This window comes from Etheostoma spectabile, chromosome 16 (assembly GCF_008692095.1).
Source record: "Etheostoma spectabile isolate EspeVRDwgs_2016 chromosome 16, UIUC_Espe_1.0, whole genome shotgun sequence".
Lineage (NCBI taxonomy): Eukaryota > Metazoa > Chordata > Actinopteri > Perciformes > Percidae > Etheostoma > Etheostoma spectabile.
Window position 1 is genome coordinate 22,124,489 of NC_045748.1, and position 9,205 is coordinate 22,133,693.

General features: G+C 41.6%; 1 protein-coding gene across 2 annotated transcripts in view; it reads left to right on the forward strand.

Moving 5' to 3' along the window:
* Nucleotides 1–5,846: 5,846 nt before the first annotated feature.
* The window catches only part of LOC116704163 (proline-rich receptor-like protein kinase PERK1), a 29,080-nt gene continuing 25,721 nt past the window's right edge, over nt 5,847–9,205 (forward strand). Inside the window, exons 1-2 of one of the 2 annotated variants that reach the window (XM_032539439.1) lie at nt 5,847–6,009; nt 7,127–7,224. The gene's annotated coding sequence lies outside the window, so the exon portion shown is untranslated. The remainder of the gene's footprint in view (nt 6,010–7,126; nt 7,225–9,205) is intronic. The other variant, XM_032539440.1, reaches the window with a different exon arrangement.

The following is a 9,205-nucleotide window of genomic DNA, read 5'->3' on the forward strand; positions in this document are numbered from 1 at the left end:
TCCCTTGGCCTTTGGAATTAAAATCCCCCCAACCCCCTCCCAACATCATCACATACCCTTCACCATACCTAGAGATTGGCATGGTGTTATTTCACTTAGCCTAATAGCTGGTTTGATTTGCATTGAGAGATGATTTTATGGAAATTAACTCATGCCAATCTCTATGTAGTAGCAGGGGTTCCTATACTCATGAGCAGCACTGTACTTCCATAGGTGGTCTATTATGTGATTCTAAATGCACACAGGCTCCATTTTTCTTTCTTTCTGTCTTTGCTTCCCCCGCACTCAAAGACCTTTCAAGGCATGTTGTAGTGCGCAGGATGTGATGAACACGTCTTGTATTTAACAGTGTAGGTTAAAAGTGGATTGCCAGTCAACGAGCACTTAACAACTCGCTGGTAGTCTTTAGTCATACCCACAGAAAAAAAGTCTAATCACTGAACTCCTACTTCAGCCATCCGCTGCCTCTGTCGGCCTGTCAGAGCGGCGTCTCCGCACATTAGCTCATCACATGAAGAGCTCATGAATAGATTTACATCTCTGGGATTATTAACTGGACCAATCCAGCTAATGCTTTTCCCAACCCACTGGCTGTAATACACTGCCATCAGTTTTAACCAGCATCTTCCTCCTCCTCACTATCATCACCATCCTTCTCTTTTTAATCGTTGGCACAATCATCATCTTTCTCATTATCAACTTCATCACCATTACAGTCCCATCATCCTCCTCTTTAGTGCGTCACATCATCATCACCATCAAACAGAAAACAAATCCCTAACTATTATAGTAGAACACATTCATAGAGTAAGTAATAAATACCACCAAGCATTAATTTGTCATCTGGACGTGAATAGACATTAAAACCTGGCTAAATTTGGTTGTGAAAGGAAAGTTTTTTTTTTTAGATGTCCAGATCAGTAGCTCTCAAAGGACCCTTAAACTGACACAAATTAGATGAAGGACCCCCATTTCATTTGTATTTGTCCCAGTGTTCCCCATCTCAAAGGATTCTTGCGCTTAGATGTTTTATTACAGATGAATGTCATTATCAAAATAGTCTTACTTTCTGTTATGGCATAACCACAACCTTGGGAAAACTTGGTTCTATTATTAAGGGTGTGATTTGTGAAAAAAGCAGAGGGAGGGATGTTTTTTCTTACAAAACCTGCAATAAAAGAAATCCCCCTTTCAATTCCATGGATATAGTGCCACTCAGCCAGCCATGTCAAAACACTAATTTGTATGAACATCAATATTCAATGGTAAATAGTCTCAAAATGAAATAGCACATTGTGGTATCAACCCTAACCCAAAATACTTTCCCACAGGAAATGCATGTTCGTTCCTTGGGAGGGTTTTAATCCAAACCACAAGCTTTTTCCTAAACTATCATTTACTTTTTCTGGCATAACTTTACCACATGGCCCCTGAAATGACCGTCATCTGGCGGTGTTTGTACCTGGCTCACAGTTACCTAATGGCGGCTAAACCACTGTGGCAGCCAGCGTCCTGGACAGGGCATGAAATGCGGGTGAATTTAGCAATTGGCGAATTGCAATTGGCGTATAACACTGTCAATCTGCCCACTACATTGGCTGGTCGCCAATGAGAGTTGAGTGATTCCCACACGTAACTATCGGTAAGCAGAGTACGCAGTTGCTTACTGGCCCGGACCAATCAGGGGCCCGCATCACAGGAAAATATTGATTGACAGCCGGGGCCCCTATCGCATTTTCATTACTTGCGACAATCCCAGCAGTCCCACGTGCAGCCATTGACCAATCAGGAGTGAGAACGGGTCAAATTCATTTCCTTGTTTCTGATATGAAGACGAGACGCGTGTGACTCGAAAATCTCACCAAGAAAACGTATTGATGTAATTTTAACATCAATGTACGCTATGACGTTTTTTTCAATATAAAGTCGCTGAAAGTTGTTTCAATCCTGTCGGCTGAGGGCGGGGCTGTTTAAAAAAACATCTATGGTAGAGGTATGTAAAATAAGGTCTATTGGTGAAGTACCATTGTTGGCTTTGAGGGAGGGATGCATTTCATCCCCAACCGGGGGATAAAAATAATTCAGCAGAGGCTGGGACATATGAAATGAGACCAGAAAGGGGGAAAATTCGCACCCTGCTATTATTACTTGTCTGGGGGCTTCCAGGCTTGGCCGCCGGTTCAATCCCCAGACTGACAGGAAACAAATCTGGGTGGGGAAAGTGAAAGAGCAGCGCTTCTCCCTCCTTCATTACCACCACTGACGTGTCTTTAACCCCAACCGCTCTTCTGGAGCTGCTCAGTGGCCAGCAGCTCAGACTGTGGTTGTACTGGGCAGCTTCCAGGTATGAACGTGGAACTGAGTGAATGTGACAGGCTATTGTTGCAAATGAGAAGTTGTTCTCAATCAACTTACCTGGATAAATAAAGATTTAAAAAAAAAAATACGGCCACCTGTCGCTTTGTTGACCCGCCAGCAGATCAGCCTGTTCAGCTGTGGTTCGCTCCAATGCTCCTTTGACAGATCTGTAGACATTTAAAGACGCGGACAATAACATTAAAGTGCCTACATTATGAACAATAATTTTTTTGGGGGGGGGATTTGGGGTGTTATTTTGTGTCCACATGCATCCAAACTTGGAAAAAAAACTATCCCTGCTGTTGTCAGTGAGCGGGTTCTTCTGCAGCAATGTGCAGTACAACAAAAATATGGTGTGTTTTTTTTTTTTATTATTATAAATGCAACCATGTAAACCTATCCTGGTATAACCTCAAAAAACAATTATGAACCTGAAAATGAGCAGAATATGGGCACTTTAACACAACTTATAAAATTCTGTCATGGAATGTGAGGACTTTTCTTTTTGATGCATGCCTTCTTTAAATCAAATAACTTTCTTACACTTCACTGTAACTTTTATTCTTGTATTTTATACCCATCTTAATCTATTTTAGCTGTAGCTGATTTTAAATTCTCTAATTCTTTAATGAATTGCTTTTAACTGCTCTAATGTTTTTTTTTAACTTTATATTGCCGTGTTGCTGTATTAATAAGGCTACAAAGTGTTCATGGAAGCCCCTTGAGGACCCTTCGGGGTCCCCGGTCCCCACTTTGGGAACCACTGGTCTAGATTAAATGTAACCCTTTTTTTATCATATATTATTTCACTTTTGAAATATATTATTATTATTATTATTATCAACTCTGATTGTGGGTCAGATCTGCTAAATGACTGCATTAATAAGTGATCTATTATCTGTAACTTTTGTGCGATCAACATCCAGATCATTTTTTATCATCATCATTATCGCCATCCTCATCTTAAATAACACAAATAAATAAAAAGTTAATAATTACAATTTTGAAAAAACCCTCTTCAAGTAAATAAATCATCATCATTATCACCATAATTGTTCACTTTCATTAAAATGCATATGCCTTTGATTTGTTCACACATTAATAAAACCCTAAAATATATAATATAGTGCTTTAATAAAGGAACATTATGATGAAAAACAGGTACACAACACGGTCCCACAGTTTTGTCCCCTTTTGAGCACATTTTTCCAAATCCAATTGCAGTTTTACAACATGATATCTTCTTTTTTCCCCATTACTGATGATTTATCCACAAGAGATTCATGTTTTTTCCAGAAAATGGAAATGATCCAGCTGCTATAGTTGTAGCATATGGAGAAAATGACAAGGACTGTCAATGCAGGAACCCTGCCCTGGCCCCATAACAGCACACATATGCACTCCCATGGCGTCAAATTTTGACTCTTGGTCTCACTTTTTGACACTCTGGGTATGTTTTACTGACATGAACAAGAATTTGACAGTCAGGTTTAGGAAAAGATGGTGGGTGGAGTTACAAAATGGATGTTTCAGTGACACGCGGGATAAGCATGGGACACAAACCCCCGCTCTCCTGGGTGAAAGTCCTGTGTTGTTTGACTCATCCACCACCCCAACCAACCTCCAAATGCCGATCTTTAATACTACTTGCTTCCTGTCGCGCTTAATACTACGTAATACAAATACTAAGTAGTAATACTACATTGTCTTACAGTTGAGCTACCTCTCTGCCCAGTGCCCAAGTTTTTTTTCTGAGCCACTGACCAATGTCAGTATTTTACGAGTTGGCAGGGAGAACGGTTTGGGCCACAAAAAATAAGGTGTCCATTGTATTTTGTCCCTCCCCAAAAGACATTAAAGGGCCATCCACACCAAGAACAACACAATAACTATGAATATATAGTTTTAAAAATCGTTAAAACTCAAGTGGATGGCGGACTCCACACCCAAACCAATAATGGCAGTACAGTGGCAAACAATATCGTTGGGATCCCTTTCAGAGCGATTTCATGAACTCTGACAGCCAATCAAAATCCATCTGAACTCACAAGATGGCAAGGTGGAGAGAGACACGATCAGTTTTGTATTTTGTAAATTGATATTCTATCTTGTTCAGCACTTTGGTCAACCACAGATGTTTAAACGTGCTACATAAATAAATTAGACATTGACACTGCAGAGAGATGTGTTTCACACACAGGTAGACGTGATATCAGCTCTGTGTCTTCAGTTGTAGAGCGGTTGCCTGCCAATTGGAAGGTTGGTGGTTCAATCCCTGGCCCTGCAGTCCTGTGTCAAAGTGTCCTTTGGCAAGACACTGAACTCTGAGATTGCCACCGATGTGCATTGGAGTGTAAATGTGTGTGAGTGGCACCTTGTACAGCAGCCTCTGCCACAGTGTATGAATATGTGTTAATAGTTCCTGTACTATGTAAAAGCGTTTATTCCTGTAATCTTACATTGCCAAGTCTGCTGTATAATATGTATTATTATCAGCTGTAACGTGCAGTGCGTGCTTGTCCAATGCCACTGTTTCACACACAACACACAACATTATCGTTATAGTTTTAGTTGTGGTTATAGTTATTGATGTGGACGGGCCTTAGGAATAAAACCAAACTAATTGAAGGTAGAATGAAAACACTGAATGCTTTTTTCTAGCAGGTTGCCTGGGCAAATCACCTCCCCCTGCAAAGCACAATTGGGCTTCTGATAACAGATCTTTTAATATAGCTCTCTTCCTCAATATGGGAGGATTGTGAGGGTGCCAGGCAGGGATATTGAGTGCGAGCTAAGAGTTTCTCCCTTTTGGCTTGGCCCGCCATCCAAACTTATTAGACAGATAAATGAGAGCTGCACTTGCGTCGCGGCGGGCCTCTTTTTGTGCCCGTGCGTCTCCTGAATACTGGCTCAATCAGATAGCGGCCAGCCTTTCACTGCAGCAACCATCTCTCTGCATCTGTTGACCTCCACTGGCACAGCCGGGACTAATGTGGGCTGCTTCGGTGGCACTGAAATCCCTGATTCCCTTTCACTTTGAAACAGATTTTTTTTCCCCAGACAAAGCTTGGATACAAAGGTCAGGCTGTGTATATGTGGCTCTGTGGATCTGTGATCCAAAAAAGTAAAAAATAAACTTTTAAAAATCCCTTTTTTTAAGGGGGGAGGCCTCAGGTTTTTGACTTTCATCCTAATGTTCCGGCTTGTATGACGTGTGATAATGTGCTTTTTATTTATCCTACATGGATGGATGATGTGCACTAGTATTATGTAGCAGGGATTCTTGTCTGACACAATAAAAAGTGTCTCTTTCAGCAGAGCCGTCCTCTGAGTTTGTGTGTGGGCTCACGTGTGTAGTTCAGACCCAAACGCAATCCCAAAATGTAGTCCTTAAAAAAAAAAAAAAGACATCCTCCACCAGTTTCCTGCAACCATGACGATAGGAGGCGTTTTCCAATCACATCTCTGTATACCATTGTCACATGAGTTAGGGAAGTGCGCTGTTTCCTGCTGTTTTCACTGGCTTCCTCCCAATGGTGTGTGCTCAGGATTTTGCATTTAGTCCTGGAAAGCTGCGCAGTTCCTAACCAAGTCTTCTATTTTGTTTTTATTTTGAATGTGCCGACTACAACGCCATCACATTTGAAAAAAGTAAGTTGCAAATTTTTGGTCGCATTTTCAGAGCAACATTAAATGAGTTTATGAGCAATACATTTTTTGTCCATTTGAAACAATTTTGGTTATCACATGTAAATATCTGCTTGGTTCAGTGATTTTACTTGTGAAACACTTGAATTCATTTGTTCAAAGACATTGTTTGAAAACTACAGTTAAATTGAAGATTTAGATCCATTTAACGCATCATTTAAAAGGTACTCTGTTGACTTTTTGACCACTAATAGTGCTATGGAGCACATCCTACTTATGGTTTCACGCTATTATATTGACAGTTGCTGGTGGTGAGTGACGCACCAGTAAGCCGATGTAATGTGTCAGCAAAGGCAGGGAAAAAGGTGCTAGCCATCAAACATGGATGTGTACAATCTAGTATTTAAAGCAGCTTTAATGTATATTTTTTAATGTCACTTGTAGTCGTGATCATTTAGGGAATTATCACCACAATCTGCAGCTCCCTTTGACTTTACAAAGCTTTTAGGGGAGTTACAGCTCATTGTTTAGCTGTCCGGCCCACAACTTTATTTTTTTGGTTGACTCTCATGGGACAGAACATTGTTTTCAGTGGCAGGAGGCTGCGGTTTTCAGAGAAAAAACTCAAAAAAATCACTGTACCCTACCTGCTCCGCAACAAAGCAGCAGACAGACACAGTTAAGAGACTAGCTGGGGAGCGTAGTGGAGCTTTTAGCAGATAAAGAGACAGACATGTCCCTTAGTAGTTGGTGGAGACCCAACTAGATCTAAAAGAGAAAGAATAGTGGACTAACATTCATCCGATGGACACAAACATGACTCCAAATGGATTCAAATGTTTCTTGTAACTGCTGGATGTGTGAATAAGCAATTCATTGCTGACAAGGGTGCCATATTAATTTAAAAGGTGATGACATATCAATGTTGTGTTCACAACATCAGTTATTGCAGGTTGGATGTACAAATCAGAAAGCTTTTGAAATGTTTTCTTACGAAGGAAATGCCCCTAACATATGTCATGCTCGGGACATTCTGGCTGCAGAAGCGCCACACACCGCAATAAAGCGGATCCATTTTGGATTTTGGCGCCCATGTAACCCCATCTGTCTGTTCTTCCAGGCTGCAATCAGGAGCAGAGCCCCTACGCCAGCCCACTCTGGGCCACTCCGGCCCGCGCCAGCGACCATTTCAGCAACTCCTGGAATCTGTCAAGCCAGGTCGGTCATCAGTAGGTCATAAAACACAGGAACGCCACAGAAGCCTTTACAAAATAAAACATATTTCAAAGTAAAAACACCCGGGTCTATGGTGACTTTGGCTGTCTTGGCTTCTCAGCTGTGACTAGAGCAAGACAGTCAATCAGGCAGAGGGAGAGACAGACATAGACTGCAGCCATTACTGTGGCGGGCCACACGTGTAAAGTTGCATATATAGTTGCGATGAACACATTACATTATGATTTAATGAGGTTATAAATTTATTTATGTTTAATTAAATACGTTCTGTAGCGTGGAGAAGTGAAATGCAGAGAAATGTGTGTGAACAGCCGGGCGCCCGATCAGGCCTCGCAGTGCTCGGCTATAATCTAGTCCTGCCTACTTTAATTACACAACACCTGAATAAACCCTCAACCCTACAAACACCCTAATTGCCTTTAACCATGCTAATAAAATAAAAAGAAGACCATAGAATATAAGTGTAACTGCGTGTATTAATGACACAACTTATTAAAGATCGGACACACCCCCTCCGTACATACACGTTAAAGCACTCAAAGTATCCCACACATTTAAACACGTTTCCCCGAAAACACCCCAACGTCCCAACAAAACAAATGTCATTCAATAAACTTAAATAGTCCGGATCCAGAGTAGCAAACAAACAAACAAAACAAAACATGGCCGGAGAAGCGTGGTGAGAAGCCGCAGTTAATAACTGTCCACACGGACAACTTACGCAACCCCGCCACGGTCCGTTCAGCACCAGGGTCGCCGCCATAGTACCAAGGAGTCATCCCAGTTCTGTAATCCACCGGAAAATATATTTAATCCAGAGGCTGGTGTCTCCTGGAAAACTTGCCATGCTGCGCCCTCTAAACCCGACCGCTTCTTTCCGTCATTCTCTCGCCCAATCGATCAGCTGAGGATTTTTTTACGTCACCACCTAGTGTCTTTTTTACAGAAGCATACATTAGAAAAGCATTTCAAAATAAAAGGAAATAATACACCAACATCAGACCATACACGTGATACCAATCCAGGCCACTGATAACAAAGCTGTATACTTTATCAATATGGGAAAAACAACAATACACTACTGCATGTTTCCCACATGTAATATAGCCTCTATCAAAGAAGGACATGGACAACCATTACAAGTGTGTGCCTAGCGTTAGGCCCCATTGTCCCCATGTTCCACCAAAACAAGTTCTGTCCCGAGGCTGTTTTTCCGCAGCACGGTGGCCCCGTCTGGCGCTTCACAGCACCCAAGACAAATTTGATTGGTTTATAGAAATGCTAATACACCAGAGGATGTTTTTGTCCCATCCCGGAACGCTGTCTGGACTAGTCAGAGCGTCTTTGCAGCGCTGTGGGGGGAGGTCTGACAATGGGAGACTATAGCACCCGTAACCACAGTGATATCACCGTGAACTGACAAACCCTGGAGTACACTTGGACATTACTGGAGCAATGTGAGAATGTGAACAAAACAAAAAAAGGATTTTCAACTGGTGTTCAGTGGCTCTGTATTTTTTTAAGTGGGTCATTTTTTTTAGAGGGTTTGTATCCAAAACAGCAGTTTCTACCACTAAATGGTGTAATAGATGCAAAATACTCAGAGAATATAGACGTAAATGGACTGTTCTTATATCATCTTCTTCTTCTTCTTCTTTTCTTGTCTTAACAACTGCACAGTGGAGATAGAAGTCACAAGAAGCTGTACAATTTTCCCTTGACCAGATGAAGTCTCTGACCAGAGAAGTACTGGAAACAACAAAAGGGTTACACTTTACTGGAAGGTATTTAGTGACATGACGCTGTCATGAACTTTAAATGTCCCATGGCATGAAAATGTCACTCTAGGAGGTTTTTTAACATTACTAATGTTCACCCAGCCCGCTTATGGCCCCCCAGTGGCTAGAAATGGTGACAGGTGTGAACCGAGCCCTAGGTATCCTGCTCTGCCTTTGAGAAAATG